The 8406-nt window shown below is 44.3% G+C and overlaps 1 pseudogene; it reads right to left on the bottom strand.

Moving 5' to 3' along the window:
* Nucleotides 1-382: 382 nt before the first annotated feature.
* On the bottom strand, nt 383-6854 carry LOC128577101 (iduronate 2-sulfatase-like; annotated as a pseudogene).
* Between the last annotated feature and the right edge of the window lie 1552 nt (nt 6855-8406).

Genomic DNA, 8406 nt, shown 5'->3' with positions numbered 1-8406 from the left:
ACCACACCCGCCGGCTCATGAGACAGGGTGCACGACCCTCCTGACACTTAGCCTCCTGATATCAATCTCAGACAGTAGGCAGCAGCTTTGACCACCAAAGCTCAGCCCCCCTCACTGGGCAACGCATCAGTGCTACCACATGACGGGTCCTCCAATTTTCTTGCCCCACCCCAGATTTACCCACAAGGACCCTGTGGGGCAGAGAGTTAAGGCCCAGAGCCAGACTCACACCCAACCCTACTATCCTCCCCGCCCCCAGCGTCCTTCCTACCACCCAGGAGCCAAGGAACCAAATAGCACCAGCAGCAGTTTCTGAAAGGAACCCAAACTCCTGCTCTTTTTCACAATGGATGAGAACATGAAGCCAAGCTGAGAAGTAGGTTTAGAAAGGCGGCAGTGAATAGGGAAGTGTCTGCCCAGCCCGGAGATGCCTCTGTCAAGACAGCCCCAAGCCCAGGAGGGGATTCCCATGTTCAGGCACAAAGCAAGAGAACCCAGACGGGGGACGTGGAGCAGTACCCGGGTGAAAGACTTTTCCCACCGACATGGTCACGTAGCCATTCTCCTTGAAGTACTGGGGGATGGTGGAGAAGTTTCCAGAGTGCACCCTCCAGTAGGAGTTGAAGTCATACAGACGGGTGGTGTCAGGTCTCCTCCCGGTGAGGAAGGACACGCGGCTCGGGGCACACACTGCTTGCTGTGAGGAGCAGGAGCAGAGGTCAATGTCCTCACAGCAAAATGTGTCTCTGATCTCCAAGGTAACCAAGCAGCTGCCCTCGCAAGGGCCCCAGGAAAACAGCCTGGTGGCTGAGTCATGCACATCTCAAAGCCAACCAGTGAGATTTGGGCTTCACCCGGGCGTCAGACATGAGTCTTCCCAGTGACAGAAGGATAGGAACCGGGCCCTCATCCAGCACATGCTTCTATGCTCCTATGTGATGGTGTCCCCAGGCACACAGGGCGGGCAACATTCCTATGAGCAGCCCCTCGAGGGGCTTGAGGAGCAGAGTCGCTGTGGCCAACTGGCTGGCCCTCACCCAAAGCCCAGTCGGCAGACCTGTGGGTGGCATTCTGAAGCCCCCCTTCCTTCTGAGCACCAAGCATTCCCCCCTTCTGGGAGAGAGCTGGCCAGCGCCATCCTGAGCACATTAGGGTACAGAGGAGGGGCACCCCAAAAGTATAAGCTTCCTTGTGTGTGGACACCTGGATGTTCTTGAACACCCTTTTCCAGACTACACTTCCCTCTAACGAAGAGCTGCCTGGCACAAATGGTGTCATCTAACAACAGCTGAAGGCCCCCACAGACCCTCGGTGCACAAGGAGGCACATGCCCACACCTAGAGGTCCCCAGACATACCTGGGCTAAGGCATTCTGGAAGAGGAGGCTGTGGGATGCCAGCTGGTCCATGTTTGGGGATCCCGCTAGTTTGCCCCTGCAGATTGACTTGGCACTACATGTGTTCTAGAAAGTAACATTTGTAGCAGAGTGAGGGAAGTAGAGTTGTACTGCAGGTGATTCAGAGGTCTCAGTCAATCCCACTGGGAGCTCTGTATTTGGGAAGATCGTATATAGATGTCCTAAATACAGGCTGGTGGTCAGGCCTTGTCTCCCCCTTCATTTACCCCTTGAGGTTTTTTTTTTTTTTTTGAGAGACCCATGAGCCACCATGCAGCAGCGCCTCTGGCAGCCAAGGGAAGGATACTTGAGTCATGAGACAAGGCTGTCGGAGCCCCCACACCACCCACTAGAGACCCTCGTTGCAGGGCTCAGATCCACTTGCCCCACATAAGAAGCGCATCCTTTCTGGGAACAGCTTCTCAGGATTCAGTTTGCCTCTTTTCCTGGAGATGTTCATAAGGGGAAGGGGAGTGGGACTTTTCTTCCCCTCTGTAGCTGCTGGCTTTGAAGGCAGTTTGTGTTCGTGGCCTCCTCCTCTCTCATCCACCCCAGAATCCTCTCAGCCTCAGCCAGCCCCTCTGCTGTTCCCTGTAACTCTCCTGCAGGAGTAGCGCAGAGCGTGCTGAGGCCCTGGCCCCAGGCCTTCCTCAGACTATGGAAACTACACAGGGCCAGTTACTATAGAAATGTGGCAGCAGATTCCCGAGACACATTCACGGGGATCACCTGGTTACGTGCATGTCCCTCCGTGCTCCCACAGGTAAGAGCAGCCCTGCCTCCTCCCAGTGACCAGGGACAACCCCCAGACAGGATGGCAACTCTTTCTCATGCCTGGTGGTCCATAGCATGAGAAGCCCAGTGTGCTCATGACTTGCAATTCAGTTGTCAACCAGGCCTTGGAGTTCAGTGGGACACATGTGTATCTTTTGGTGGAAGCATCCCCATTGGGTGAACTAGGATGCCTGTCCAATCAGGTAGCCACTGGCCACGTGTGGCTACTGAGTCCTTGAAATCTGGCTAGGGAAACCGAGGAACAGAATTTCTATTATATTTTATCTTAATCTAATTTAAATAATTTAATTAAGTTCCTTTTAACTATTTAATTGAAAATTTTAAATACCCAAATATGGCCAGTGGTGGCTACATTGGAAAGAGCAGGTCTGTAGATATAGAACCTAAACTTACAGAATGAAAAGCATAAATTCCCATGTGGGTTACTGAGAATGATGGTAAGCAGAGTCACCCTATCCTTTAGCTCACAGAACATGGCTTCTTCCTATTGGGGGCAAATAATGATGAGAGATTTACTGTGCCCTGGATGACAATACATGGTCACATGGTATTATCTTCAATTATGTACCTCATTTTCACTCTGAAGAAGTCATCAAATTGCTCCATAAGACCAACGGCTTCTGAGTGGGCCCCCTGGTCACTCACTCGGTGCACACTTCCTTTGGTATAAAGGAGTTCCTTGGGTTCCAGTTTATCTTAGGTATTACACTGGCTCAGGAGTGTTTTGTTTTCTGGATTCTGGATTTTTCCATTTGACACCCATTTATCACAGAGACAACTATGTTAACTGCATTTTCTTTCTTTTTGGTATTCTTTATCCTCTGGTATTTGAAAGCCTTACAGATGACCCAGTAAGAGACTGCCCCCCCAAGACCACCTAATTTCTAAAGAGTGTAACAACTTACCCACTATCATACCTTTCATATATGAACTAATTCCAAGTTTATACCCCTCAGCCTAACTTATCTGACTCTCTCACACCAAGCCAATGCTTCCCCTGCCCTATACTATCCCAGGGCTAGATACCAAGAAACCAAAGACCACCTCTATAATGCAAAGACCAGTAGAATTATTCAGACTAGCCAATCCTAAAATGTTTCTTCTGCACTTTCTTGCCCTTCCTGAGAAAACTGAAATAAAAAATGTACTCCAATGCTTTCCTCTTGCTTCTTTCTCTCCCCTGACAAACACTGGTGCCTTCTTCTATGACCCTGAGTGGTGCTGGGTGACCCCTCTCTATGACTTGTGGACATAATAAGCTGCTTCCTTCCAAGCCTCATTCTCAGTATCTTCTGTGGCCACCCTGACTCTACCATGCCACAGACAACATTTACATTCTTAGAACAAGGGAATACAACACTCTTAAACACATCAAATAATGGTGCTTGACAAAGCATTACAGATAGGAAAGTCAATTTCAGTAACAGTACAACTCCAGGATGTCCCTTCCTAGGACACGGCCTGTTCCAGGATGAAATTGGTCTAATGTAATAAACCTTGTAATCAACCTCACTCTTTTGAGATAAGGGTTACCGTCTTTACGGTTGTAATAAAGGTAGTTATACTGTGGTGTTAGGTGAGAGTATGAGTTCATTATTTTCTTTATTTGGAGATTAAATGTAATTTAGGTTGGCCCAGTGCCCGTAGCTCAGTGGTTAGGGTGCTGGCCACATACATTGGGGCTGCTGGGTTCGAACCCAACCCAGGCCTGCTAAACAACAATGACAACAACAACAACAACAACAAAATAGCTGGGCGTTGTGATAGGTGCCTGTAATCCCAGCTACTTGGGAGGTTGAGGCAAGAGAATTGTTTAAGCCCAAGAGTTTGAGGTTGTTGTGAGCTGCGATGCCACAGCACTCTACCAAGGGTGAAACAGTGAGACTCTATCTCACGAAAAATTAACATTAAAATTAAATAAATAAATATAATTTAAGGAAATGTATATTGGTGCCAAATTGACAAGTCTTAGACTGTGATGGTTAGTTTTATGTACCATATTCATGAGGATATAGTCCTAAATTACTTAATCAAATCATAACCCAATGTTGTTACAAAGGTACAGATTATCCTTGATTTATGCTAGGGTTTCATCCTGGCAAACTCATAGTAAGTTGAAAACATAAATTATAAATGCATTTAATACACCTATCTTAACAAACATCATAGCATATCCTACCCTAGACTACCTTAAACATGCTTAGAACATGTACATTAGCCTACACTTTGGCAAAATCATGTAATGCAAAGCCTGTTTGATAATAAAATGATAGCTATTGCAGATAATGTATTGAATACTATACGACACATTGAAAGTAAAAAACAGAATGGTTGTATGGGTATTCCAAGTGCACTTCCTAATGTATCACTTTCACACCACCATAAGTCAAAAAGTCGTTAAGTTGAACCACTGTATGTGGATCATCACTAGTTTATAGATGTAATTAAAGGCCATAAAGTTGATTTTAAGTAACAGATATCATCCTAATCTATGTGCACCCAATTCAATAAGGTTAAAGGATTTAAGAGAAGAATTGAGCTTTCCTTGAAGAACAAATTCCACCTGTTGACTGCAGCTTCAACTTGAGAATTTTCAGCTGCTGTTCCTGATGACCTGCCTTACAGATTTCAAACATTCCTAGCCTGTACCCACAATTATATGACATGTAAGCAAATTCCTTGCAAGAAGTGTGTGTGTGTTTTCTGGCTCTTTCTCTGGTTGAACTTTTACTGATATAACACCTATAAAACAAGTATAAAGTATAATTTTAAAAGTTTCAACTATTGGAAGGATATGAAGAAATTGGAACCCACACACATACACAGCTGACAGGATTGTAAAATAGTGCAGCCACTTTGAAAAACACTTAAGAAGATCTGCAAACAGCTAAAGTCATCACATGGCCCAGCACTTTCACTCCTAGGTATACATGTAAGAAAATTGAAACTTATGCTCACACAAAACGTGTACACAAATATACACAGTAGCATTATTAATAATATTCTACGTGTGGAAAAAACAAATGTACATCAATTGATGATAAGCTAAATGTATATACAACGAAATCTTATCCAGCCATATAAAAGAAATAATTGTTTTAAGAAAAAGGAAGGAAGTACTCATACTTGCTCCAACATGGATCATGATTAACCTTTAAAACATTTTGTTATGTTAAAGTATCCATAACAAGTGAACCAACAAAGAAAGAAAATATATTAGTCATTATCGGGGGTGTGGGTAGTGAGTAGTAGAGAATGACTTCTAATGAGTGCAGGGTTTCTTTTTGGGGTGACACAAATATTCCAGAATTTGATTGCAGTTCTGGTTGCACAGCCATGTTAATATACTAAAATCAATGTACTATACACGTTAAAAGGTCAAAATTTATATTATCTGAATTATATGTCACTAAAATCTGTTGCTAATAAAAAGAAGACAGTTCTCCTGGTTGGAGTCTTTCTAAGAATGTGATGCAATATCTTACAAACTTGAATTCCTGGCTCCAAAACAGATCATTTCTACCACTTTCAAGTATATAGATGGGTTGCCTTCTGAGATAGAGAAAGCAATACCCTTACATATATGCTCAACAGTGCTAAGCCACAGACCCCAAGGCATCATTTTAAGATCCCTCCTCAAGAAAGGACTTGCTGCTTAGTTCCAAAAATTGTGGTCAGCTAATAGGCTCTTAAATTAGCTCCTTCATGGGCTGTTTTTACCAAATACTTGAAGCCATAATAATCCAGCAATGACCACCAGTCAATGAGGGAGCAATACCACACATTTCTCAGGGAAGATGCCAGCTAGGTATTGAGAAAGGTGGAGGTACAACGGCCCAGTAACGCCCACAAAGAGCCTCTTATAGGATCTTCCTGTTGGACTGGAAGAAACCTTGTGACCTCTGCCCAAAAGATGAGAAGTAGAAATTAGGTTTATATTGTTGTAAGTTTCTTACACAGCACAAAAAACAAAATATTATTTGAATATATATTTTGATCAAACATTACATTTTTTTTTTTTTGAGACAGTTTCCCTATGTTGCCCTTGGTAGGTGTTGTGGCGTCACAGCTCACAGCAACCTCAAACTCTTGGGCTTAAGCAATTCTCCTGCCTCAGCCTCCCAAGTAGTTGGGACTACAGGTGCCTGCCACGACGCCCAGCTACTTTTTTGTTGCAGTTGTCATTGCCATTTAGCTGGCCTGGGCCGGGTTCGAACTCGCCACCTTCAGTGCATGTGGCCGGTGCCCTACTCACTGAGCTAGGAGTGCCAAGCCCAAACATTACATTCTAAACTTGAGGGGAACTACAAGAAATATTTTGAAAGAGGTATACATAGGAAACCAAGACTTAAGATAAACTGAATAATAAAAATCTATAATTCAGGGGGCAAAGCAAGATGGACTAGAATATCTCCTACTAGCCACTTGTGGCAAGGCAGGGGAAAGAAAGCTACAGCCACCTCTGGCTGAGGGAACCTACCCGAAGACTCCAGTGGCATAGTCAAGCAGTTGAGGGGTGGACCACAGGAGCCAGCAAGGAGATCTGGAACCAAGGAAAACCAGCATAGAAGGCAAGTACGTGGAAACGGGCAGCCAGCTCACAGAGGACTGGGGACAAGAAGGGACCATCCTGCAGTTTGTCAATTTTGGTTAAACTGTTCATTGCGCTGCCTTGGAAGGCGTAAATGAATGGGTGGACTCAGTGTCCAGCAGCCAGGTTTGAATACTGGGTGGGGTGGATCTACCATCAGCTTGGCTGCTAACTGGGCCACCATTGGGAAGGCTGTGCAGAAGAAACAGTGCACAGGGTCCTAGGACACAGGCTGGTTCTGGCGTGCCTGCTGAGCTCCTGCATCCACTCTTGTGCTGAGCTTAGCATCTCCCACACCCCTAAGGATTGTTGTAGGGGGGCTCTGTGAAATGTGCTTCCTAAGGAATCTGGGGAGAGATTTAAGACCCCAACCCTACAGGGACTTAATGCTGATGAAACAACCAGGCACTGGTGAGGGCAACTAAGTCAGGAACACAGGACCCAATCTCCTTGGCAACAAGACTGGTTTACGAAACTCATTCACAACACCAGCTTATGTTTTCTATCTCTTAACACCACAGCGTCACCTGGTGACCAGGACAATATATTGCTGTGTATGTGTATATGTACATACACACGTATTCTATATATATATTTTTCCTTTTCTTCTCCTTTTTGTTACTGTGGTTGTTGATGTTGGGTTTTTTTGTTGTTGTTGTTGTATTTTTTTTTTTTCATTTTTACTTCTTTCTTCAAACAACCTGCCAGGGTCCTGCCTCAGGGGGTCAGGGTCCTTTAAAACCTGTGGAACTGGTGGAGATCAACTGGGGAAAAATAAAATTAAAAGCAGTGGGAGATAAGGAGACAGAACACGCAGAATAGAGTTTTCAAAGGAGGGACACAGGTGCACACTGCTGGCTTGTGGGGCTTTAACAAGTGGCCCTGAGTGTTTGTTCCACCCAGTTTTTTTTATTATTATTAAATCCTAGCTGTGTACATTAATGTGATCATGGGGCACCATACAATGGTTTTATAAACAGTTTGACACATTTTCATCACACTGGTTAACATAGCCTTCCTGGCATTTTCTTAGTTATTGTGTAAAGACATTTACATTCTACATTTACTAAGTTTCTCATATACCCTTGTAAGATGCACGGCAGGTGTAATCCCACCAATCACCCTCCCTCCACCCACCTCCCCCCTCCCTCCCCTCCCTATCCCCCTTCCCCCTATTCTTAGGTTATAACTGGGTTATACCTTTCATGTGAAAGCCATAAATTAGTTTCATAGTAGGGCTGAGTACATTGGATACTTTTTCTTCCATTCTTGAGATACTTTACTAAGAAGAGTACGTTCCAGCTCCATGCATGTAAACATGAAAGAGGTAAAGTCTCCATCTTTCTTTAAGGCTGCATAATATTCCATGGTGTACATATACCATAATTTATTAATCCATTTGTGGATTGATGGGCATTTGGGCTTTTTCCATGACTTAGCAATTATGAATTGGGCTGCAATAAACATTCTGGTACAAATATCTTTGTTATGACGTGATTTTTAGTCTTCTGGGTATATGCCTAGTAGAGGAATTATAGGATTCAATGGCAGATCTATTTTTAGATCTCTAAGTGTTCTCCAAACATCTTTCCAAAAGGAATGTATTAATTTGCATTCCCATCAG

This window comes from Nycticebus coucang, chromosome X (assembly GCF_027406575.1).
Source record: "Nycticebus coucang isolate mNycCou1 chromosome X, mNycCou1.pri, whole genome shotgun sequence".
Taxonomy (NCBI): Eukaryota; Metazoa; Chordata; class Mammalia; order Primates; family Lorisidae; genus Nycticebus; species Nycticebus coucang.
The sequence above is the reverse complement of the archived record's forward strand: the minus strand, read 5'-3'. Positions and strand labels throughout refer to the sequence as shown.